Below are 27,348 nucleotides of genomic sequence, written 5' to 3'. Positions count from 1 at the left end.
GGGGGGAGGAACTTTGGCTAGACACATATTAATACACCCTCAAGATAAAGTCAAATATCTTCGTATGAAAGCTTTGGCCGAGGGGACAAGTTTACCTACTCCTAGTCAGGCTGACCCTAGTACCGGTCAAATCAATTTCTACCGGGAATTAGCACTGTTACTAGTGGTATTTTATATTATGATCCAAAAAAAGATCGGGAAGATTGGCAAAAATGGTTATTGTTATATGCTTACCCTATAGTTTTCCTTCTGATCTCACTTTGTGCATTATATTAGAATTTTTTTTAATACTACTTATAAAGGTTTTCCTGGCACAACCGTAAAGAGCGATATTTATAAATATAAACATGAATATGAATAATATTTTGTGCTATTTATTTACTCATATAAACTATCGTGTTGCTATTACAACTGATATTGGTAGAAGTGGTAATGATTATGATTACCTTACTGTTACCAGTCATTGGATTGATGAAGATTGGTTAATGCAAAAGCGCATTATTGCTTATAGAATAATTAATTCACGTCACACAGGGCACTTTATTGCTAGCACAGTTACGAATATTTGTAGATATTTTTGCATTAGTGATAAAATAATGTCAGTTTCAATGGATAATGCTATTAGTAACACAAATATTGTAGCCTTGCTTACCACTACACTAAGTCCTGCATTTAGTAACATTTTTCATGTTAGATGTATTTGTCATATTTACCATTTAATTGTGGGTGATGGTATGAGAATTTTAAATATTGAAATTGAAAAGGTTAAAATGGCTCTTAATTGGCTTTTTTATTCAAACCGTAGAAGTAGAATTAGAGAATATTTTAAAAGATGTGATGAATTTGGCCTAAGAGAAAGAAAGGTTCCTAAAGCTTGTCCAACTAGATGGAATTACATGTACAAAAATTTAGTTGTTGCATATGAATATAGAAACCCAATAAACTCAATGTTTAATGCTCATGTAAGTGTTGATGACGAGCACCTTACAAATGCGGATTGGACTAATGTTAAAATGCTTGTAGATTTTTTTAAAAATTTTTTATATTGCTACAAATGAATTTCTGGGCAATATTATCCTACTATTTCTAACTGTTTAGTTTATATTGCAGAACATGCAAATTTGTTTGCTCATTTTTCAGAGGGTGGGGAAATTTATGAACTTGCTATTGATTCTATGAGAAAAAAGTTTAAAAAATATTTTTTCCCTATTCCCTCGATTTATGTTGTTGCTGCCTTGTTAAATCCTACTATGAAATTAGGAGGTCCTCAATTTTGGTATGAAACTGTTTATACTGGTTCAGCACTTGAAGAAGAGGAGTTGTCTAAACTTCCGGAAGCAATAGCCTCAATAAAAATAAATGCTCAAACTATTTATAATGCTTATCAAGTTGCATTAGATCAGGGCTTCACCAAATGTTCCAACTCCTTCTTCTTCTGATTCTCAATCATCTAAAAGAACTGCGGGAGTAAGAGCACTTAATGCTTGGGCGGGGTTCAGGGGTTCTCAAGGTTCTACTACTAGTGATTTTTCACAATTAAATGAGCTTGAAGTTTATTTGTCACAGGAAATTGAAGAAGTGAATCACGACGGCTCCTTTAATATTTTGGAATGGTGGAAGGACAAAGAAAAACACTTTCCGGTTCTTTCAAGGATGACCAGAGACATTTTAACTATTTAAGCTCCAATAGTGGCATCGGAGAGCGCTTTCAGTCAAGCAAGACTTCAACTCGGTGATTATAGAGCGCTTATGAGGGAGAGCTTGAAAAAATCAATACTTTTCAGAGATTGGATCCGCTCGGAAAGAAGAAATTTTGGACTTGCTGAATCACAACCAGAGGTAGACGAAGTTTACGAAGAAATGCTAGCTGAACTTGCGAGGATTCTGTTTCGCCCGAAAGCGGTAATGACCAAGCTTCTTTTCCGCCACCACCAACGGAAATTCCTCCGGACCTTAATGGATTTATGAAGTTTGTAAGAGATGCCGGAGGAATTGCAATATGTTGGGGCAGAGTGGAAATGAAGGCACCCCAGCAGAAACCTGTGCCACTTGGAATTACAGTGTTACACAGTTTCCTTTTAATATTCTTTTTTTTCCCTCAAATTTTCATGATCTGCTTCTCTCACCAGGCTTTCCTCGAAATCAAAGACCCCAAAATATTGAATGTGATGGAATAGATGAACAAGCAAAGCGTCTCTATTTATATATTAGGTAACTGTGTTTTTATGGAGAGAACAGTACATCAATAAAGTGGCCAACATTTAAAGATATACGAGGTCAATAACAAGCACTATAATCTCTTTAAGTTAACGCTATAGTTGTTGATGTATCCCCTAGATTTTTTTGGGGATACATCAACAATTATATCATAAAAGTAATGCTCACCTGAATCAGTTATGAGATTGATCGTGCTGAATAAAATCTAAGGCTTTCTCCCTGGTGATAACGGTGATACAGCTAACTCTATTTTTGTGTATCACACCATATATCTTATCAGCCACTTTCACAAGCTCCGGCCGGAATGTCGTCGTAATAAATTGCGCGCTACCCCTGTCTGCCAAATCACGAACCAGATCTAGAAAATTATAGTCAAAGGAAACAAGGAGGCTATGTTTCTCGAATTCTTCAAAAATGTTGCCCGGGTGCGTGTTGAATCCTCCAAAACTAGGGTAGTTTTGGAGGATCCGACACGGGGGTGCGGCAAAATTTTTTGAGAGTCAGAGCAACATAGATAAAGACGGTAGAGAGAGAAGAAGGAATGCAAGAAATAATTTTAACTCTAGGAGGATACTCCCCACAGCTGTTCTGTAATGAGTATCTAGTGCTGCATCTATCTCATCAAAAAGATAAAATGGGGCAGGATCACATCTTTGTATGGCAAATATAAGTGCGAGCGCTACCACAGTTTTCTGACCCCCTGATAACTGTTTCATTGACTGTGTTTCTCCTTGTCCAGTGAAGGACAGCTATTGCAAGAACATCGAGTTAGACGAAAATTAGCGCACAAGATGCAGATTTCAAAGTTTGTAAACAGCACGGGATATCCATGACCATAACTTTTTTTGTCTGTGTGTGTGATTGTCAGAATTATCGGTCCAATATAGAATTCAATAACAACGAGAAATACATGCCTTCACTTTCACACCAATATACTTCTCAACCCTGCCCTCCATATCAGCACGAGGCGCATCATCATCAGGATCATTGTCATCATCCTCACCATCCTAGAAACAACAACACAAAAGACTCGAATGATCCTCATCATTCCAAAGAAGCATTAAGTTGTTGAATATAAGATTTCAAGAGATGATTACTTTATAGAGATTAAAAATGACCCAAGAAATGTTTCCTTTTTAATCAGAGGTCTAAGCAACTTCAATGATTGTCATTAGACAAATGTACCAACACAGCATAAAAAGATTGTTTTTGAACATATCAGTGTAGCTACTTTTTGAGTTTTTTCATGTTTTTAGCTTTCAAACTAAACAGGAAAAGAAGAGGAGGCAAAGAAATGCTCTATCACCCATTTCACAACGGTGGAACTTCAATGATTTTATGAAGAAAATGAGAACACGTGCACCAAAAAAATGCCATTAGTCCTAGGAAGTCAAATTGAAAATGAGGAATAAACTAGCCACGGGATATGTAATCCAAAAGTGCATATTATCTGATATAAATACTTATAATTCGCCTTCCAGTGTGGAGAGGTACTTGGCCATATACAACCATTATGATTACTCTCAGTAAGACATTTTTATTTCCAAAATTTAAATTTTCTTGTAAGTCTATATTTGCACTTTGTTTATACATATGTACATGTGATGTTGATGTACATGACTTTTAGAAAAACCCATGTGTAAAATTTAGTCTAATTTCCCCATGAGACTTATCATATACACAAAAAGGTAATCTGTTTATTGCTAGTTTACTATAATAAGCGCTTTGACATATAATGTGCTATCTGACAACCAAAACAAACCTTTTTCTTTATCATAACTAAGAATCCATGGCCTCCATGCACAAGTTGAGAGAATACTTCGCGGAAATGTTTAGCCACACCTTTGAACGTGCGCTCAATTGATTCATCCTTCCTCATGTCCAAAACTGATATAAGTTCCTTGATTTTCTGCAAATGAAGGAAGCCAAACTCAGAACTGTGGGGTCCATCCCCATAATGAAAAAGAAAAAAAAGGGAAATTTGCAAGTTGCCAAATTGGACTTGGTAAATGGTGGGCGTCAGAATAATTTGCAATGCAAATTTTAACCAACACTTCATTCTGATTGGTCCAAGGGATGGTGCTCTCACCTATATAAAGAGAGCATCGGTTCTCATTTTTTATCACAGCAATCTCAGAGAGAAATATATCTGAGATCATAGAGAGCAGTGTGAGGTATTCATAGGCGGTGTAATCTATGAGGAAAAATAGAGAGTGTGAGCGATATTGTAGTAAGGTGGGAATCTCAAAAGAGGGTTATTTCTTTTGAGTGTATAGTGGTTCCTGGAGTTTACTCGGGACTACGGAGTGTAAAATTTCTCATTATAGTGGATTACTTTGCCCCTCTCGGGCCCGTGGCCTTTTCCCTTATTCATAAGGGTTTTCCACGTTAAAATCTTGGTATCATTGTCACTCTTTTATTCTTGTTGATTACTGTATCTCGGCACTACGTTATTATTCCGCTGTTATTACCGTGAATATTGTTTCTGTGGGGGGTATATTCCCAACAACTGGTATCAGAGCACAGGTTTTGCTCGTTCGCAGAAGTACTATTCACTAACGGTAGTACTATACTCGGTGAGAAAAAAAATGTCAGAAGTAAAGTACGAGGTAGCAAAATTTAACGGAGATAGCAATTTCTCAACATGGCAAAGAAAGATGAGGGATCTGCTCATCCAACAAGGATTACTAAGGTACTAGATGCTGATGCCAAAAAGCCTGATACCATGAAAGCTGAGGATTTGGCTGACTTGGATGAAAGGGCTGCTAGTGCAATCAGGTTGCACTTATTAGATGATGTGGTGAATAACATCATTGATGAAGACACCACATGTGGCATTTGGACAAGGTTGGAAAGTCTATACATGTCCAAAACACTGAAAAATAAATTTTACCCGAAGAAGCAGCTATACGCCCTACACATGAGTGAAGGTACGAATTTTTTGTCACATTTAAATGTGTTTAACGGACTAATCACACAGCTCGCCAACCTCGGAGTGAAAATCGAGGAAGAAGATAAAGCCATCTTGCTAGCTATTGAACTCATTGCCATCTCGTATGATAATTTGGCAACAACCATCTTGCACGGTAGGACTACCATTGAGTTGAAAGATGTCACATCGGCTTTTCTACTCAATGAAAAGATGAGAAATAAGCCTGAAAATCAAAGACAGGCTCTCATCACATAAGGTAGAGGCAGGAGTTATCAAAGGAGTTCGGACAACTATGGTAGATCAGGAGCTCGTGGAAAGTCTAAGAACCGGTCCAAATCAAGAGCCAGAAATTGCTACAATTGTGATCAACCAAGTCACTTCAAAAGAGATTGCCCAAATCCAAGGAAGGGCAAAGGTGAAACCAGTGGCCAGAAGAATAACGACAACATAACCGCCATGGTGCAAAACAATGATAATGTTGTTCTTTTCATAAATGAGGAAGAAGAATGCATGCACTTGGCAGATCCAGAGTCGGAATGGGTGGTTGACACATCGGCATCTTACCATGCCACACCGGTAAGAGATCTTTTTTGTAGATATGTAGCTGGTGATTTCGGCACTGTGAGAATGGGTAGCACAAGCTACTCAAAGATTGCGGGGATTGGTGACATTTGTATCAAGACAAATGTCGGATGTATATTGGTTCTAAAGGACGTGTGGCATGTACCTGATTTGCGGATGAACTTGATCTCGGAAATTGCTTTACACCGAGATGGATACGAGAACTATTTTGCAAAATCAAAAGTGGAGACTCACCAAAGGATCATTGGTGATTGCAAAGGGAGTTGCTCGTGGCACGTTGTACATGACAACTGCAGAAATATGCCAAGGTGAATTGAACGCGACACAAGATGAGATTTCTGCAGATTTGTGGCACAAAAGAATGGGTCATATGAGCGAGAGAAGGGATTGCAGATTCTTGCCAGGAAATCATTCATTTCTTATGCCAAAGGTACAACGGTAAAACCTTGTGACTACTGTTTATTTGGTAAGCAGCATAGAGTCTCATTTCAGACAACGTCTGAAAGAAAATTAAATATACCTGATTTGGTATATTCTGATGCTTGTGGTCCAATGAAAACTGAATCGATAGGTGGTAACAAACATTTTGTTACTTTTATTGATGATGCTTAACGAAAATTATGGGTTTATATTTTGAAAATCAAAGATCAGGTGTTTCAAGTTTCCAGAAATTTCATGCTTTGGTAGAAAGGGAGACAGGCCAAAAGCTAAAGCGTCTCCGAAGTGACAATGGAGGTGAGTACACTTCAAGGGAATTTGAAGAGTATTGTTTGAACCATGGGATCAAACATGAAAAGACAGTTCTGGAACCCCACAACACAATGGTGTAGCTGAGAGAATGAATGCACCATTGTTGAGAAGGTGAAAAGTATGCTCAGAATGGCTAAACTGCCTAAGTCATTTTGGGGTAAATCAGTTCAGACAGCTCGTTACCTGATCAATAAGAATCCATCAGTTCCATTGGAGTATGACATCCCAGAGAGAGATTGGACCAACAAGGAGGTGTCCTACTCACATCTAAAGGTGTTCGGTTGCAGAGCTTTTTCACATGTACCAAAGGAGCAGAGAACAAAGCTGGATGATAAATCCGTTCCCTGCATATTCATCGAATATGAAGATGAAGAGTTCGGGTACAGATTGTGGGATCCTGTAAAGAAGAAGGTCATTAGAAACAGAGATGTAATCTTCCGAGAAAGTGAAGTTGGAGCTGCAGATGATCAGTCAGAGAAGGCCAAGAATGGTATAATCCCTAACCTTGTTACGATTCCTTCTACTTCTAACAATCCCACAAGTGCAGAAAGTAGGACCGACGAGGTTATCGAGCAGGGGGAGCAACCTGGTGATGTTATTGAGCAGGGGGAGCAACTTGATGATGATGTCGAGCAAGTGGAGTACCGAAGAAGAACAACCTCAACCTCTGAGGATATCAGAGAGGCCAAGGGTGGAGTCATGCAGGTACCCTTCCACAGAGTATGTCCTCATTAGTGATTGGGGGAGCCAGAAAGTCTTAAGGATGTATTGTCCCATCCAGAAAAGAACCATTGAATGAAAGCCATGAAAGAGGAGATGGAATCTCTGCATAAAATTGGCACGTACAAGCTGGTTGAACTTCCAAAGGGTAAAGACCACTCAAGTGCAAATAGGTCTTTAAACTCAAGAAAGATGGAAATGGCAAGCCGGTCAGATACAAAGCTCGATTGGTGGTAAAAGGCTTTGAATAGAAGAAAGGTATTGATTTTGACGAAATTTTCTCACATGTTGTCAAAATGACTTCTATTCGAAGCTTAGCAGCTAGCCTAGATCTTGAAGTGGAGCAGTTGAACGTGAAAACTGCATTTCTAGAGGAGATCTATATGGAGCAGCCAGAAGGATTTGAAGTAACTGAAAGGAAACAAATGGTGTGCAAACTGAATAAGAGTCTTTATGGATTGAAGCAGGCACCAAGGCAGTGGTACAAGAAGTTTGACTCATTTGTGAGAAGTCAAACTTACATAAAGACATATTCTGATCCATGTGTATACTTCAAAAGATTTTCTGACAACAATTTTATTATTTTGTTGTATGTGGATGACATGTTAATTGTAGGAAAAGACAAGCAGTTGATCGCAAAGTTGAAAGGAGATTTGTCTAAGTCATTTGATATGAAGGACTTGGGCCCAGCACAATAAATTCTGGGTATGAAGATAATTCGAGAGCGAACAAGCAAAAAGTTGTGGCTGTCTCAGGAGAAGTACATTGAATGTGTACTGGAACGCTTCAACATGAAGAATGCTAAGCCAGTTAGCACACCTCTTGCTAGTTATGTGAAGTTAAGCAAGAAGATGTCTCCTAAAATAATGGAGGAAAAGGAGAGCATGACCAAAGTTCCTTATTCCTCTGCCGTCGAAAGTTTGATGTATTCAATGGTATGCACTAGACCTGATATTGCTCACGCAGTTGGTATTGTTAGCAGGTTTCTTGAAAATCCTGAAAAAGAACACTAGGAAGCAGTCAAGTGAATACTCAGGTACCTGAGGTACCACGGGAGATTGTTTGTGCTTTGGAGGATCTGATCCAATCTTGAAGGGCTATGCAGATGCTGATATGACAGGTGACATTGATAACATAAAAAATGATATTTGTTTACATTTTCAGGGGGAGCTTTATCATGGCAGTCGAGGTTGCAGAAGTGTGTCGCACTCTCTACAACTGAAGCGGAGTATATTGCCGCTACTGAAGCTGGCAAGGAGATGATATGATTGAAATGGTTCCTTCAAGAGCTTGGATTGCATCAGAAGGAGTATGTCGTCTGTTGTGACAGTGAAAGTGCAATAGACCTTAGCAAGAACTCTATGTACCATGCAAGGACCAAACACATCGACGTGAGATATCACTGGATTCGAGAAATGGTAGAGAATGAATCTCTAAAAGTCTTGAAGATTTCTACAAGTGAGAATCCCGCAGATATGCAGACCAAGGTGGTACCAAGAGACAAGTTCGAATTGTGCAAAGAACTTGTCGGCATGCACTTAAGCTAGAAGTCCGGTGTTACCTCCTTCAGGTGAATGGGTCTGAAGGGGGAGATTATGGGGTTCATCCCCATAATGAAAAAGAAATAAAAGGAAAATTTGCAAGTTGCCGAATGGACTTGGTAAATGGTGGGCGTCAGAACAATTTGCAATGCAAATTTCAACCAACATACCATTCTGATTGGTCCAAGGTGTGGTGCTCTCACCTATATAAAGAGAGCTTCGGTTCTCATTTTTTATCACACCGATCTCAGAGAGAAATATATCTGAGAGCATAGAGAGCATTGTGAGGTATTCACAGGCGGTGTAGTCTGTGAGGAAAAAATAGAGAGTGTGAGCGATATTGTAGTGAGGTGGGAATCTTAAAAGAGGGTTATTTCTTTTGAGTGTATAGTGGCTCCTGGAGTATTTACTCGGGACTACGGAGTTTAAAATTTCTCATTATAGTGGATTACTTTGCTCTTCTCGGACCCGTGATTTTTTCCCTTATTCATAAGGGGTTTCCACGTTAAAATCTTGGTGTCGTTGTCACTCTTTTATTCTTGTTGATTACGGTATCTCGGCACTACGTTATTATTTCGCTGTTATTACCGTGACAATTATTCCCAACAAGAACTGTTATCGAAACATAAACATACAAGTTCAGATCCACAAAATACAAGATTTATATACCTCATCACCAGCATGCAGTTCAGCTTGCCTTCTTTGGAGTTCTTCTCTTTGCTCAGTGAAATTTACATATTGATCAAGTGCTTTTTTGCTTACATGACTGAATTTTTGCAGCTGCTCGTTACAATTGTGCAGCATCGTAGATAATTCCTTTACATTCCTTCTTTTGTACCTAGAATTTACATTAATCACCAAAATAATGGTGTTAATATTACATTTACAAACACCCTCATAATATTTAGCATTAAACAGTTCCCACCATTATGTCAGAAGAACAAAAGCCAATGCACCGGTGTAAGGTAATATATGCATCTATATAAACAACTGAACACTTTGAACATCACAAGAACACAGGTTGATACTATAAGTCATGCTTTAGGGCATCTCTACCTTTTCTTTTCTAACCTTTTAGCCCACCCCACACCAGTACCCCCCCCCCCCCACCCCACTCGACAAAAAGAATAGAAGGGTGTAGGGAGCAACAAGGAAAAAATAAAAGGACTAAGATTTCTTCCTTTGATGAAGCATAAAAAGCGGAGCCTCGGAGCAATGATAAAGTTGTCTCCGTGTGACCTATCCACTAATGCTTGCATTAGGGTAGGCTGTCTACATCACACCCCTAAGTGTGCGGTCCTTTCCCGGACCCTGCGTGAATACGGGATGCTTTGTGCATCGGACTACCCTTTGATGAAGCATAAAAAGGGACCAAAAAGAAAGGCAGTTCTAACAAGAAGATAAAAGGATGATTGCTTACTGCCTTTACTCTTGAATAACACAATCCAGAAACACATAAGTATGAACAAGATCAAACACATATGAAAAGAGTGCTCTTCTCAGAGTTTTGAGATAGACAACACTCTAGACATTTTCCCGCTTCTCACTTTCAACAACCATGAATTTCACATGAGTCCCTAACTTCGTCAATCATATAGCTGGTGCAAAAACACTTCATATGTACTTGACATTCTGGTGCAAAAACACAAGCTATTTCACATTTATGATGCAAATTAATTGTATCGTTTCAACTGCATTCACACACTTGAAAAAGTTCAAACTGGACTCATATGACAGTTCATAATGTTTTGATGAAAGATGATTTGAAAGACACTCGTCAGGCAAGCTAAGGCCAAATAGCTTCAATGCAGTAATACTTTGTGAGATTATACCTTCTAATTAGTTATATGCTTTATAGGTTCTTCTACACGCACACAAAAAATATTTTAACAGGCAGATTATTCATTAGGTCTTATTCTAATATCCTATAAATTTTGTAAATTCAATACCTAAAGGGCATCCCGTCAGGAAATTCAGCTCCTCTTCACCTTAACTCGGAGTTTTAGCCACAGTTCATGATTATTATAGTCACTAACGGTTATAAGTATATCTGCCTGTTTTTAGCTTCTAGCACTGAAAAGAAGATCTATCCAAAATAAACAATAAAAGAAAATAGAAGCAAAATAGAGTTCTCCATATTCAAATGCCGAAAAGGATATATGCAAATTAAGAGAAGAGCAATACATTTCAAAGGCATCAGTAGATAAAGGACCCAGTTGCCGGATTTTCTTTGAGTACTCTTCTTGCTTGGCAAGATAGGTGTTCCGTTTACTAAGTAGCTGCTCCAATTCTCTTGCTTCGTCCTGAAGTGTATTCTGATACTTATCTTCAAGATCCTATAAGAAAATTTTGTATTAGCACAAAGCAAAACATGCCACGTGAAGTTGAAATATAATGGAGAATATTTGCCTTCGGACTATCCTTTTCCTGTTTGATCTGCTCGAGCCTCTCGTTTTGTTCATCCATACTTCCAGAAACCTCTGTGCAGGCCATTTTTGTATTAAATTTTTTGAACATATATGATACTAAAGAATTCAAAATCAAAAACAGGACTCACTTGTAAGCTTTTCAGTCAAATGGTCAACTAGTGAGACTGCATCCTTAAGTTCCTGATTCTTGCTCTCAACTTCACTTTGTTGCATATCAATGTCGACAGAAGAAATCATTGCCACTAACTCTTGTTTTCGTCTTTCAAGATTTGTTGACAGATTCATCTCAAGCTCCTCTATTCTAGTTTCAGTCTACAAAAGCCAATAAAAGTCAGCAAGTGATTTGTATCGATATATCATATATTGACTTCAGTAATCCTGGCGTCAACAAACCTCTATCCGATTAGCCCCGGACGCAATCAGCTTCTCCTTCAGAGTCGTGGTTTCATGGTTCAAGCGTGACAGAGAATCTCGCTCTTCTGGTGTTAAATGATCAACAAGTTCTGTTCCCATTTCATCTTGTTTCGTACCTATACTATCTCTGATCTGATCGATTTGACTCGAAATATTACCAAGCAGTTTTTCCTGCAAAAATCAACAGTCTATGTTGAAGAAGAAACATCATTAGTGGCAAGAAATCCAAAAGTTTTTCAAGGGGAGGCACCTTCTTTTGAATAGAGTTTAAGATGGATTGTCTCTGTCTGTCAGCATTACCGATATCTTGTTTAAGCTGTTCTAACTCAGACTTGTCATGATTTTTCTGCTGCTCAGCCAAAAGTTTATTAATTTTCTGTTCTATCTGTGGGAAAAGCTAAGTGAAAGCATAAAAAGTAAAATGAATATAATGAACATCCTTTGAACACATGATAAATAAAGCTGGAGACACCAAGAAAGGAGAAGTATATGACCTTGTCGTCGCCTGTAACTGTTTAATCCACACAAAAGGATTGTTTGCAACCCTTACAAAGTGAAAGGAAATAAGCGATGCATGTTCGATAAAGCAAAAAGGATAATTCTATTCCAACTTATATAAGAGAAAAACCCTGAATGACATATACATTAGTGCTGCACATATTGAAGTTTCGCCAAGTCTTAAGTGCCCATTAACTGCTTTAAAACGTTTGAAGCTCTAGACTTATGTACTAATAGTTCTAGTCAACGGAGATCATACAACACACAGGCTGATATTGACAGGTTTCTACCATTTCAGATTTTCCACCCTACCTCTCAGTCCTTAACTTTCTGTGGTGTCTTAAACCAGTAGAATGACTTGATTATAACGTGGCAGAGAGATGCCAACCTGAAAATATCTCCACGCTGTTTATTTTCCAACTGGCTTTTTAGTGCGTCTCAGTCTCTATCTTTCAAGTACATAGAAGCTACCATGAGTTCAATTCATAAGTTGTCCTCACCTAAACCCCCGCAAGGAGGACATTTTAAGATTATTCAAACAATTTAAACAAAATGCACATGACATTAACCACTGTATCAAATGAAAGTGAATAGACCCTGTCACAACAGCAAATTGCTCCTTCAATGACCTCACAAGTTGGTCACATGTTCGAGGCATGGAAAAAGCCTCTTTGCACAAAAGGAAGGGGGAAGCTGTATATACTATACACCACTCTCCCCCTACCTCGCACCAGCCAAGGAGCACTTCGTGCACAGTAAGCCCCTTTAGCAAATTAAAATGATGAGAAAAGAACATTAGCGAGTGTTTCAGCAAAAAAGTTTCTAGTTAACCATATCATCCGAGTAAAAGTTTCAGAGTTGCTAGCAACTACTAGTTTTCTAAAAGTTTCACAGTTGTTAAAACCATTGGTTTTGTGTCGTAGTCAAAGGTGTGGTATCCAGCACAAAATTTGTGGTGTGTGAAGAAGTCAAGGGAATCACCTTTGAGCAGTAGTAGAAGCAAAACCGAAAACAATAACATGCTAAACTAAAAGGAGTGCTGAACAATGTTAAAATCCAAATTTTAGTATAGGTTGAAACTCGGTAAGGATATCTTGAATTTTATTTCTAACTTCCTCAAGTTCACTCTTCTTCAGGTTGTTGGACACCGTATTCTGTTTGATGGTGCTCATAAACCTCAATTTTGAGCGTCTAGAATCATAAAATCCACCAGTCATGCCAACTCTTTTACTAACTTGGTCACCTGCATAAAGAAGTCCAGTCAGATCAGACTAATGCACATTCTAACCTTCCGGAGTAATACAGTCAAGCCCATGAGTGCGAGCAACCCTGTTAGCAACATCCATATCTTGACAAATTACAGTTCTAGCAAACACCTGGCAGAGATAAATATAAGAACTCTTACTGGAACAAAAGACGTGAGAAGTAGCAACAGCTATACTGAATATGCTCAAGCTAAAGGAACACAGATACGAAATGAACCATAGATGGTTACTTAACCATCCAGTCAAACTTTCAGTTAAAAGGGTAGAGAAGAAATAATGCAGCCATTTCAGGTATGTAGGAACTTAGAAATGACATAGTTAATCACCGTCCCTGTCCGTCTTCTATTCCCTCTTCCCTCAGAACGAACATCTAACAACCAATATCACGAGCGAAATAGATGCTTTGAAATTAGAAGGCCCCTATTCAGAGAGCGAAATTATAAATGTCTCAAGGTTTATTCTTTAATGTTATTTAGAAGTATATAGAGGACTTAAAAGCCTATCCATTTTCCGGGCTCATTTGACCTATCACAAATTTTGTTTTGTATATTTCCTATTTATGTTAGCTCTTATTGTAGCTATACATATGTTACCACCACCTAGGTAAGCTTTTTCCTGTGATCTAATCTTTTAACCTAATAGACATTATATAATACTAGACTTAGCATGTCTCTCATGAATAGGTCTTGCCGGTTGTGACACCAAACACCTATATTTCACTGCTACATCACACTTCCTAGGATATATTATTTCTTTTGCTCCAGAAAAATTTATTTCTTCAAGTATCTCAACTCATGATAACAAACACTTCTACAACTGGTTTAGGATCAAGAGTCAAGACCAAGGTATTCGACTGGACCATCCTCCCAGGTGAATACACAACGCCCATTACATGAATTTATGAAAACACCTAGTTATACCAAGAGCAATTTGAAGCACCAAACTACCCAACAAACAGTTGCGTAAACAAAATCGTATAGACTTCATACCAGGAAATTTGCCAATCGGGTGTTAAATATTAGAAGACCAGATTACTTTTCGTTGATGAAATCAAGGGCAAAACAAAAAGTACCAAGCATATAAGATTGGAACTACATAACCCAAGAATATTACATAGATGACATGTTATAGTGGTTACTCACAACAGGAATTGCATAGTCTAGGCTTTTCTCAGCTTTCGTAGCTTCAGCCTTGAGCCGTTCAATTTCAGTAGTGAGCTCAGTTTCCACTGAGACGAACACAAATACGAAATTGCAGAATTCAGATATTTCTAGATAAATAATGCTGCTCGAAAACACTCATATAAGCCTAACATAACTGAATAATCATACTTCCGCTCATCATGCAGCTTGTCTCGCTCCACTTTATACTGATTATAAGCTTTTAGATAGCCAGATATGAGGGATTCTTTTTTGTCAGCTTCAACTTTACGATGGTTAATTATATCATCTTGAACTTTCATGTCTTTATTGAGCTGATCAATTTCATCTTGAAGCTTTCTCTCCTGAGATAGAAAAGGAGTTTAAGACAATTAAGTAGAAAATCATATTGATGGTAATAAGAATTAACCTTTTCCTCAGTTTTGTTGTTAACATGAAGCTTCTTATTTAAGACGAACACAAAAGATAAACGAACATTTGACAACTAAAGAGAGAAAAAAGGAGCTTCCTACTGAGAAATGCATGACAGGAATAATCCATGACAAAATGGACAAGATCAACAACCTCTGAGATGCACTTCCTTGGACTCTTTATGTCTTGGGCCGATGTCCATCTTTCATGTATCACTTTTACCTAAAAGAATTATTCTTTTTTTTTTTTTTTGGCCAGGAACCATAAAAAAATGAAACCCTAACATTGTTCATCTTTACCTTGCACTCACATGCATCACCCACATTCTAAACTTGGTGCATTTGCATATACTTTTAATTGTAAGTATTTTATCATACTATTTGCAAATGCATTTGTATCAAGTTACATATTCAGCATATATTGATAAACAAAGCCTCCAAAGCGACAAGACACTTTAAATACAACATGTAGCACAGAGTCCTCAACCATTCATAAATCGAAGTATTGAAGAGTAAGAAAACGCTGCAATAGCTCCATGCGCTAACAAATTTTAACAAGGAATATTACCTGCGTTGAGTTTGAAGATAAAACTTGTTCATATTCATCAATTTCCTTCTGGAGCCATTTGTCCCTAGCAGCTTTGTTGACAAATTGGTGGCACGGCCTTGTTTCTGGAAAAGAATGCTGAGTTTCATTTCACGATCCATAATCCTATTTAACACACCATGATTGTCAAATCTACAGTTATAATCAGTCTAAGTTAAAACAGAAACCAGGAAGATAAATACAAGACAGAGTCACATAGTATGAAACAACTTGACCAAATATTTTGCTTCTTTGGTTTACATAAAGCTATGAAATGAACATCAATATCGATGGATACAAATAGGATTATACTCGTACAGAAAAAGCACGGATACAAATATGATTATATTCATACAGAAAAAGCTAAGTATCAGAAGCAACCAACAAGAAGTTAGAAAACAGGCATTGATTATTTTTTCTTTTTGTCCTTGATGAAATAGTTTAATGGAGCCCAAGACCCATAAAACATTTGTCTATTTTGAAACTTCATATGCTCGAGGACCAGAAGTCTTGTCGGAGGAAAAATAAAAACTTATGTTTTATTCTAATTTCTGAAATCTTGGCTATCAGACTCTAGCTTGTTCAAAAAAGTGCCTCATATAATCGATATACCCTCTAGTAATGTCCTCCTCCTCTTTTATTTGTTTCTCATGCAAAGGCTTGATATCATTGAGAGCATTCTTTGTTTCCTGAATTTCTCTCTCCAGAAACATCAGTTGTTTGTGTGCATCATCCTGAATCCCAGAAAGCATAAAATGACATTTTATCCTTATAGTATTTGCCATTATAATTGTGAGAAAGCACGGGAGAAAATATATTATTGATGTATTGACATATGTTACAATGAGCCCTATATATATACACACATAACATGTCCTACTCCTAATATATATTGGATTAGGGTTATTTATTTACTCCTATTTACATGACTATTCTAACACTCCCCCTCAAGCTGGTGCATATAAATCATATGTACCAAGCTTGTTACATATGTAGTTAATACGAGGACCAGTGAGGGACTTGGTGAAAATATCTGCAAGCTGATCATTCGACTTCACAAACTTTGTAGCAATATCTCCCGAGAGTATCTTTTCTCTAACAAAGTGACAGTCAATCTCAATGTGTTTAGTTCTCTCATGGAACACTGGATTTGACGCAATATGAAGAGCAGCTTAATTATCACACACAAGTCCCATCTGACTAATCTCACCAAATTTCAACTCCTTGAGCAACTGTTTGATCCAAATTAGCTCACATGTCGCCATAGCCATCGCTCGATATTCTGCTTCTGCACTAGACCGAGCAACCACATTCTGTTTCTTGCTCTTCCAGGACACCAAATTTCCTCCTACCAAGACACAATATCCAGACGTAGAACGTCTATCAGAAGGTGATCCTGCCCAATCAGCATCTGAGTATCCAACGATCTGCTCATGGCCTCGACCCTCAAACAATAAACCTTTGCCTGGAGCTGATTTTATATACCGAAGAATGCGAACAACTGCATCCCAATGACTATCACACGGAGAATCCATAAACTGACTCACAACACTCACAGAAAAGGAAATGTCAGGTCTTGTCACTGTAAGGTAATTTAATTTACCAACCAACCGTCTATATCTTGCAGGATCGCTAAGAGGTTCCCCCTGTCCTGGCATAAGTTTAGAATTCGGATCCATCGGAGTGTCAACCGGTCTACAACCTGTCATTCCTGTCTCTTCAAGAATATCTAAGGCATACTTTCGTTGTGAGATCACAACACCTGAGCTAGACTGAGCGACCTCAATACCCAGAAAATACTTTAGTTTGCCCAGATCCTTAGTCTGAAAGTGTTGCAAGAGATGTTGCTTCAATTTAGTAATACCATCCTGGTCATTGCCGGTAATAACAATGTCGTCAACATAGACCACCAGATAAATACAGAGACTCGAGGCAGAATGCCGATAGAATACAGAGTGATCAGCTTCACTCTGAATCATGCCAAATTCTCGAATAACTGTGCTGAACTTACCAAACCAGGCTCGAGGAGACTGCTTTAGACCATAAAGTGACCGACGCAAGCGACATACAAGGCCACGAGACTCCCCCTGAGCAACAAACCCAGGTGGTTGCTCCATATAAACTTCATCCTCAAGGTCACCGTGTAAAAAAGCATTCTTAATGTCCAGCTGATAGAGGGGCCAATGGCGAACAGCAGCCATGGATAGAAAAAGGCGGACTGATGCTATCTTAGCCACAGGAGAGAAGGTATCACTGTAATCGAGCCCAAATATCTGAGTATATCCTTTGGCAACAAGACGAGCCTTAAGACGATCAACCTTACCATCCGGACCAACCTTGACTGCATACACCCAACGACAACCAACAGTAGATTTACCTGAAGGAAGAGGGACGAGCTCCCAAGTACCACTCGTATGTAAAGCAGACATCTCGTCAATCATAGCCTGTCGCCATCCTGGATGAGACAATGCTTCACCTGTAGACTTAGGGATGGAAACAGAGGACAAAGAAGATAGAAAAGCATAATAGGGTGATGACAAACGATGATAACTCAAACCGACATAATGGGGATTAGGATTAAGGGTGGCCCGTATACCTTTCCGAAGTGCAATCGGTTGATTAAGAGGAGACAAGTCCGCAGTATTAGCAGGTTCGGGTGCAGGACATGAATCAGCTGGACCTGATGCTGGGCGCGGACGACGATGATATGTCAAAAGTGGTGTTCCTGTGGCACTAGACTCCTCAACGGTTGGAATGGATAAGACTTCTATAGCGGAAGGTGAAGGAGGAGCTATAGGAGACTCGGGTAAGACTTCTGTGGCGGAAGGTGAAGGAGGAGCTATAGTAGACTCCTTAAAGGTCGGTATAGGTAAGACCTCAGATATATCAAGGGGGTCAGAAAGGTCAGAAGAGGTAAAGAAAGGTTTAGACTCAAAAAATGTGACGTCAGAGGACATAAAGTACCTACGAAGATCAAGTGAGTAACAACGATATCCCTTCTGAACACGAGAATAACCAAGGAAGACACACTTGAGAGCACGAGGAGCTAACTTATCTTTCCCAGGGGCTAGGTTATGAACGAAACAAGTGCTCCCAAAAACACGAGGGGGAACAGAGTATACGGGTGATTGGGGAAACAATACTGCATACGGTATCTGATTCTGGATGGGAGAGGAAGGCATCCGATTAACTAAATAACAAGCTGTGAGAACTGCATCGCCCCAAAAACGCAGCGGAACATGAGATTCAATGAGAAGTGTGCGAGCAGTCTCAATGATGTGCCTATTCTTTCTCTCTGCAACCCCATTTTGCTGAGGGGTATAAGGACAAGAGGTCTGATGAATAATTCCTTGAGAAGTCATAAACTGCTGAAATTGAGAGGATAAATATTCTAAGGCATTATCACTGCGAAAAGTGCGAATGGAAACACCAAATTGATTTTTAATTTCAGCACAAAAATTCTGGAATATAGAAAACAACTCAGAACGATCTTTCATTAAGAAAATCCAAGTACATCTTGAATGATCATCAATAAAACTAACAAAATAACGAAATCCCAAGGTTGAACTGACTCTACTAGGACCCCATATATCAGAGTGAACTAAAGAAAAAATAGACTCTGCGTGACTCTCAATACTACGAGGATAGGAGGCTCGGGTATGTTTCCCGAGCTGACATGACTCACACTCTAATGTGGATAAACTAGACAAACCAGGCACCATCTTCTGAAGCTTGGATAAGCTTGGATGTCCTAAACGTCTGTGAATTAGGTCCGGAGGATCTGTAACTAGACATGCCTTGGAGGATTTTAGGGAGTTAAGGTAGTAAAGCCCTTCTGATTCAAGTCCTGTTCCAATCGTCTGCCCTGTACTGCGGTCCTGCATAATAAAAGAATCATCAATAAAATATATACCACAATGGAGGGCACGAGTCAAACGACTAACAGATGCAAGATTAAAAGGACAGCCAGGGACATAGAGAACGGAATCTAGAGTGACAGAGGGTAGGGGATTCGCTTGTCCAACTCCTTTTGCTTTGGTTTGAGACCCATTGGCTAAAGTAACAGTGGGAAGAGACTGTGAATACGCAATATTTGACAAAAGTGATTTATTACCAGAGATATGATCAGAAGCGGCTGAGTCCACAACCCATTGTCCAGGAGGACTAGACTGGGAAACACAAGCAAAAGAATTACCAGCAACAGAAGTATTAGTCTGAGCAACAGAAGCTACTTGTGGAGATGTCTGCTTACTTGCTCGATACTGAAGGAACTCATTATACTCCCCTTCAGATAAAGAAAATCCCTGGTTACCTGTAGTCTCAGTCTGAGCAACATAAGCATTTTTGGTTGGGCGGCCATGTAAAGAATAGCATACATCACGAGTGTGTCCAAGTTTATGACAATAAGAGCACTTGGGTCTAGATCTTCCAAAACGACCTCCTCCTCGTCTATTCTCCATAGTATGAGATGCCCGATTGTCCACTGATTGGGATACGAGGACAGATGAGTCAAGTGTCTGTGATGAGCTCACTGGGTGACTAGGTGCTGCAGCAAGGCGAAGTAATCGAGAGAATAATTCATCAACTGTGGGGACGGTTGGACTAGCCAAAATCTGGTCACGTACTGAATCAAGGTCATTAGGGAGTCCAGCGAGTGTAAGAACTAGAAACATCTTCTGTCGTTGCTCTTGTTGTTTTTCAATACTAGCAGAAACTGGCATCAACGTCTCAAATTCTTCCATGACTGCCTGAACTTGTCCCAAGTAAGTAGACATATCTAATTCCTGTTTCTTCAAGCTTGTCATTCGTGATATTACATCATAGAAACGAGATATGTCATTAGTGTATAGATTACGAGCCTTTTCCCAAACTGAATAACATGTCTGGAATGGACGGAACAAGGGCATCAACTTGGAATCAATAGATCGCCACAGGATACTACATAACTGAGCATCGACCTTCTCCCACTGTGTTTTGGCCTTTTCATCACCTTCTCTAGCCTTTTTTGTTAAATGATCTTGAACTCCTTGACCTTTACACCACAACTCGACAGATGAAGCCCAATCTAAGTAGTTTGAACCTCCCATTAAAGGTTCTGAGGTAATCATAACACCGGAACTGCCAGAACCCGGGTTTCTAGACCCGAAAGCATCGACTCCCAAAGACATGGTTGGATTATCACCAAATAACAAAAAGAATCAACTGAAAATTCTCTGAAACAGATGAAGAAAACACTGTGTTTGCCGGAAAAGTACTGTAGCTGCCGAAAAAATCAGTGTAGTCGCCGGAAAAACTCAAAGTGGTCGGAATTAAAAAATAAAAATATGGACAGGCTGGGAATTGCAGGGCGATCCAACTGTCCTGAAGGAGCGAAGCCGAAATCTGACAGGAAGGGGTCTCACGCGCCGGCGCGTGGGACAGACGCGCCGCCGGAAACAGTGCTCCGACAGGCGCGTGACGGCACGTGGGTGACTGTTTTCCGGTGATTTTTTCTGGGGTTTGGTCGGATCTCTCTTGGGAACCTTGTGGTGGTGTTGGATTTTGCACAACACTGTTAATTAGTGACTTTGACGCAATAAGTCACTTAGGTCACCGGAAAATTGCACGGTGACTGAGTTCTTTCTTCCCGGATATCGCTGGAATGACGCACAACGATAAATTTCTCACCGTAGCTCTGATACCATGTGAGAAAGTACGGGAGAAAATATATTATTGATGTATTGACATATGTTACAATGAGCCCTATATATATACACACATAACATGTCCTACTCCTAATATATATTGGATTAGGGTTATTTATTTACTCCTATTTACATGACTATTCTAACAATAATCATGCAGTTGGGAAGAACAATTATTGTCATACAATAAAAGAGTACTTTAGCTTTAATATTTGTAGACATCTTCTCTTGAAGGTCTTTATAATCAAGATCAAGCTTGGCGCGCTTTTTGATAGCCTCTGTCCGCTGTTTCTCTGCAGCTTCTTTCCCCTTGCTTAAATTTTGAATTTCTTTTGCCAGATCTTTGGACAACTTCTCCAGCTCCTTGGACTTTTCGTGAGCCTTATACATCTCAGTAGAGTTCTCAGACACTTTCTTCCGAGCCTCGTCTACCTGCAATTGATAGGTTAGAACTACAAGAGCAAACTTTCACATTGATATTTCAACTCTGCTATTTGAGTACTCTACCTCATTTAATCTCTGACGTGCATCATGAAGTTCTTTGTCAAAAATCGTGTATTCCAGAGATTTACGCTGCTTGTCAAGCTGTTGATATTTTTTCAGTTCCTCCTTCTCTTCTTCAAGCTCATTCAATTTCTCGTCCAAGTATTGTGCTACTTGAATTATTTGCTTTCTCTTGTTACCTGATTCACACAAATGTTAGCAACAAAACATTAATATCCAAGAAGCATAAATTTCAAAAATAACGTGCCAGTTTCCTGCATGAGTTTTAAACTTTCTCGACGCCTCTCTTCATAAACATGTGCCCCACCAATTTCCTTCAACAGATTAAGTCGTTCTGAGTCTTTCATTAGTGTCAATGACGCAATCTGCAAGAAAACAAGAGGAGACAATAAGAAATGAATAAGAAGTAGAAAAACAATATTAACGTAATGTACCTTTCCCTGCTGCACAACATAATAGGGATTAGACCGAGAGAACCCAGCACTTTCCAGCAAATTCTGGACCTCTTTCGTCCTGCAACATAAAGAAAGATTCTATCACGCAGCTGACAGCAGAGGCAATGAACAACACTCATAAACTACTTACGTGATATGTTTTCCGTCCAAGAAATACTCATCCTTCTTGAGATCGATTGTTCTTCTCAGCTGCACTTCCTCCTTATCAACCTGTCAAAATGAAATACAATTTCAACATCCACAACGTAGTAAATATCTGTTCCACAATTGCCAACAGAAGCCATCACATCTTAAGTTCACAGGCTATTCCTGCAAACAATTGGTTTTATATACTTTAGCCAAAGGTACTAATGAATGTATAGTTCTCAAATTTTCATGGGCCGAGAAAAACTCTACTTTACAAACTTGCCTGCCTCTGCTCAGCCTTTCTGCCCCACCTATACTAATATTGGAGGATTTTTTTCTTATTTAGTAGATTTAGACAACTTTTCTAATGCTAGGAAGAGAGTACAGAAAGGTTTGTTAATCCGTATGGGAATGCGGATAAAGAGAAAGAGACTGAAGCAGCGGGGCCTGATAGAGAGACCGCCGCCCTGAGGTTGAGCTTAAACCTTCTGTGTCAGGGTTGTCTCATTGAGCTGCAACACAAAGTTGAATACCCAAAAGTCAACCTTCCGCTATGAAATGAAAGAAGAAAACAACGGCTTTAGCGCCAGCGCTCATCCCTTGCTTGGTTCCCCCGTGAGGGAAAGCATACAATTTTCTTCTTCTTGATCGAAGCTCTATCTCTCATTCAGCCCTTCGCAAGCTTCCTTCCAAAGGCACGAATACTCGGATTGGAAACTGAATGGCCAAAATTATACTACATATATAAGCCAACTCCGGCAGATTAGAAACCAATGACGGCAAATATAGCAAGGCCAGGACTGCTTGTCCAGAAAAAATGGCATAAAGGTGCATGTAGACAACACTTTACCGGCATTCGATTGTCTGAGTTATCAAATACAATTTCCACGAAAGCAGATAATACTTGGTGACCTGCTCCTTCCTGTATGGCAAAAGGGGAGATATTAGAAACATTGTAAACGTATTAAAGGACATGAATTACTGCAGATTTCTAAAGATTAAATACTGAACATACAAGAAGAAAACCCTGCCTTTCTTCACTGTGCAGGTTATTGTCACGACCCGGATTTCCCACCATCGGGATCGTGATGGCGCCTACTCGTGGTAGCTAGACAAGCCATCTTATTTACCTTTCATTAATAAATAAATCTGTTAATAATCCATAGCATCAATAAGAAACATGGAATTTAATAATAATAATAATAGCGAAAGTCTAATTTATAAGTCTGAATCAAAACGCGGAATAGTCAACAATAGCCTCTACCTAAGATTTGGTGTCACATTACTCACGAACCACTAAGAATATACTAAATACAAAGGTCTGAAAGAAATATAACAGCTGTCTGTCTCGAAAACAATGAGGCAACAGTCAAAAGGAAAACATAAAGAAGAGACGCCGGGCCTGCGGACGCCTGCAAGGCTACCTCAGTCTCGTGAATAGGAAAGTCTGCTCCCGAACTACTGCTGCTGCTCCTCAAAACCTGGACCTGTGCAAAAATGCACAAAAGTGTAGCATCAGCACAACCGACCCCATGTGCTGGTAAGTGTCTAGCCTAACCCCAGCGAAGTAGTGACGAGGCTAGACTGGACATCACATAAACCTGTGCAGTTATAACTATACAGCGGGAATCGAATACCAAGTAATTAACAACATGGGAGGGGAGACATGCTAAGGGGAGATAAAATATTAGCAGCAATCTAGAGTAACAACTAAAACAGCTTAGGTTCACAATGAACAAGGAATCAATACTCAAATACAAACACATAGCCTCGATAGCTGTTGCGGCGTGCAACCCGCTCCATAATTACTATTGTTGCGGCGTGCAACCCGCTCCACAAATACCACTGTTGCGGCGTGCAACCCGACCCATATCATTTATCATGTATCATTGTTGCGGCGCGCAACCCGACCCTCACATATTATTGTTGCGGCGTGCAACCCGATCCTCAATATCATTGTTGCGGCGTGAAACTCGACCCTCACATATTATTGTTGCGGCGTGCAACCTGCTCCACCAAGATCATATTTCCTCATCCAAACCACAGTCACAAATACGGGGCAAGAGAGTAAATAAACTATAATGAAAATCCCGACAAGGGAATACACATGACAAACAACTTAATAATCTCAGTATCCCGGCAAGGGAGAGGAAAAAAAAACCAACAACAGAATCAACAAAACGTCCGGCAAGGGAATAACCAGTAACTCTTTCCCTTTCTTTCTTTTCTTACTCCACGATATCACTGGAGCCCAAGCTCCAAGAAATTCTTATCTCATATTCCGTCACGAACAACAATATAACGACATTCCAGTGAGGGAACAAAACATCAACTCAAATATCCCGGCAAGGGAATTACTATACCCACATTAGTTCCAACATCTAACCACCACATTAGTTCCAACATCTAACCACCACAGCTATAACCAACCTATTACCACACTTGACCACCTCAGCTATATCTAACCGACTACCACACCCAACCAACCCATCTATAACTATAGTCATCATATGACACAAGGAAACATTAACCTGAGCGATCCTAGTATCCGTTAAGAACACAATGCAGAGGAATCACAACCCAACAATAGCCCGCCAAGAGGGCAACATAATGATCTCTCCTATTTCTCGCTTTTACTTCACAATTCTTTTTCACAACTCGAGCAGATGCTCCAGAGGTTCAATTATCACTTATACTTTCGCAATTCGTTCTACAACTGGAGCCGACGCTCCTCAATGAATCAAGTCATTTCATATACTTTCAATATTCGTATCACAGTTCGAGCCAATGCTCCTAGGAATCAAATTATCATATCACCATTCACATGTTATTCACAATATATGGAAATACTCCAATAAACATGAAATTCACAATAAGTTCATGATAATCACGTTATAAGGACTCACGGTCATGCTAGACACCAATGTATAGATACTCGTCACCATGCCTATACATCGTACTCGATCACATAGCAGTTAGCAACAAGACTCAACTCCTATTCCCTCAAGCTAGGGTTAAACCAAACACTTACCTCAAAGCCTTGAAATCCACTTAATCCTCAACTATTGCTTTACCTCGCGGTTCCACCTCCAATTCGCTCGAATCTAATCACAAATTGCTCAATTATTTTGATAAACATTATATGAATCAATTTGGATGCATAAAAAATGAGTTTCCCAAGTTTTTCCCAAAAATTCCAAAATCGCCCCCGGGCCCACGTGGTCAAAACTCGAGGTTCGAACCAAAATCCGGTTACCCATTCCCCCACGAGTTCAAATATATAATTTGTTTTGAAATCGGACCTCAAATCGAGGTCCAACTCCCCAATTTATAGAAAACCTAGGTTCTACCCAAAAATCCCAATTTCACCCATGCAAATCTTTGATTTCAAGTGGAAAACATGTTTAATGATGTTAAAGATTGAAAGAATTGAGTAAAATCAACTTACAAGTGATTTGGGATGAAGTTTGCTCTTGAAAATTCGCCTATGGCGTTTGGGTTTTGAAAGAATGGTGAAAAGTGGTAAAAATTCGACTAAGTATAAAATTTGCTGGGCCTCGGATATGGGAAATGCGAAGGTAAGTTCGCATTTGCGAACATCACAGGCTTGGGAATTGCGACCACAGGGATCGCATTTGCGAACTCGGGTCTGGTGGACTAGGTTCGCATTTGCGAACAACCGATCGCATTTGCGATCATGGCCATATCGCATTTGCGAACAGTGGCGTCGCATTTGCGACCCAAGCTGAAACCCTTCCATCTCGCATTTGCGATGAGGAACTCGCAATTGCGAGTCTCGCATTTGCGAGGAATCTTTCGCAAATGCGAGAATAGCAGACCTGATCTGCAATTTTTTTTTCAAAGTTCAAAAATGCAACTCGACACCTATCCAAAACTCACCCGAGCCATCGGGGCTCCAAACAAAACACGCATACAACCTCAAAAACATCCTACGGACTTGCTCGTGCGATCAAATCGCCAAAATAACATCAAAATGATTGAATCAAGCCTCAAAACACATGATTCTTCTTCTAAACTTCATAACCTTTCAAGCTTTGAACTCATAGTCCGAAACACGTCAAACGATGTCCGATTTCGACCAAACTTTACAGAAAGCGCTTAACACATATTTAAGACTTGTACCGGGCGTCGGAACCAAAATACGAGCTCGATACCATAGTCTTTTAATCAATTTTTCATTTCCATTTTCCTTAATAATTTCAGAAAAATAATTTCACGGAAAAATTCATATCTCGGGCTCCAGACCTCGGAATTCGATTCCGGGCACATGCCCGAGTCCCATATTTTTCTACGGACCTTCAGGGACCGTCCAATCTCGGGTCCGGGTCCGTTTACCGAAAATGTTGACCAAAGTCAACTATAATCATATTAATATCAAAATTCTTCAAATTTTTCACGGAATTCACATATTTCAAACATAAAAGCTTTCCGGCTACGCGCCCGGACTGCGCACGCAAATCGAGGCAAGTAAAAAATGAGGTTTTAAGGCCTCGAAAGCACGGAATGGATGAGGAAATAGGTGATGACCCTTTGGGTCGTCACAGTTATGAAAGAGATCACTTACGACAACACGAATCGCTGCACAACAGAATAAATAAATTATTTAATTAAAGTAACATGGACTCATCAAAATATCAATAAGCCAGAAAAACATCAGGGTAACCCACCATGGAAAAAGTTCGACTTGCCAGATCCATTCGCGCCAACTGCACACAGAAGAAAATTTAAAACATCTCTCAGTTCAAACAAAAATGGGGCACACTAAACTTCACCAAGGTATAAATGACATTACCAACACAGTTAACTTTCGGACTGAAATCTGCAGTGGCTACTTGTTCTCGATAGCTCTTAAATCCTTCGATGATGACCTACAACAGAAGAAATACACCCATACAAAAAATTGCTAAGAAACACCCTTGCAAAATTAGCATCCAAACAACATGTATATTGATCGACACAATTAATTGTTTACACATATTTAGGGCCATAGATTAATAATTACCTGTTTTATATACATGTTGACAGTCCCTCACTATTCTATCTCTGCAGAAACA

The 27,348-nt window shown here is 39.4% G+C and overlaps 1 pseudogene; it reads right to left on the bottom strand.

Moving 5' to 3' along the window:
- Nucleotides 1-2,382: 2,382 nt before the first annotated feature.
- LOC109244739 lies at nt 2,383-27,338 on the bottom strand (annotated as a pseudogene).
- Between the last annotated feature and the right edge of the window lie 10 nt (nt 27,339-27,348).

Source organism: Nicotiana attenuata, unplaced genomic scaffold (genome assembly GCF_001879085.1).
Source record: "Nicotiana attenuata strain UT unplaced genomic scaffold, NIATTr2, whole genome shotgun sequence".
NCBI lineage: Eukaryota > Viridiplantae > Streptophyta > Magnoliopsida > Solanales > Solanaceae > Nicotiana > Nicotiana attenuata.
The sequence above is the reverse complement of the archived record's forward strand: the minus strand, read 5'-3'. Positions and strand labels throughout refer to the sequence as shown.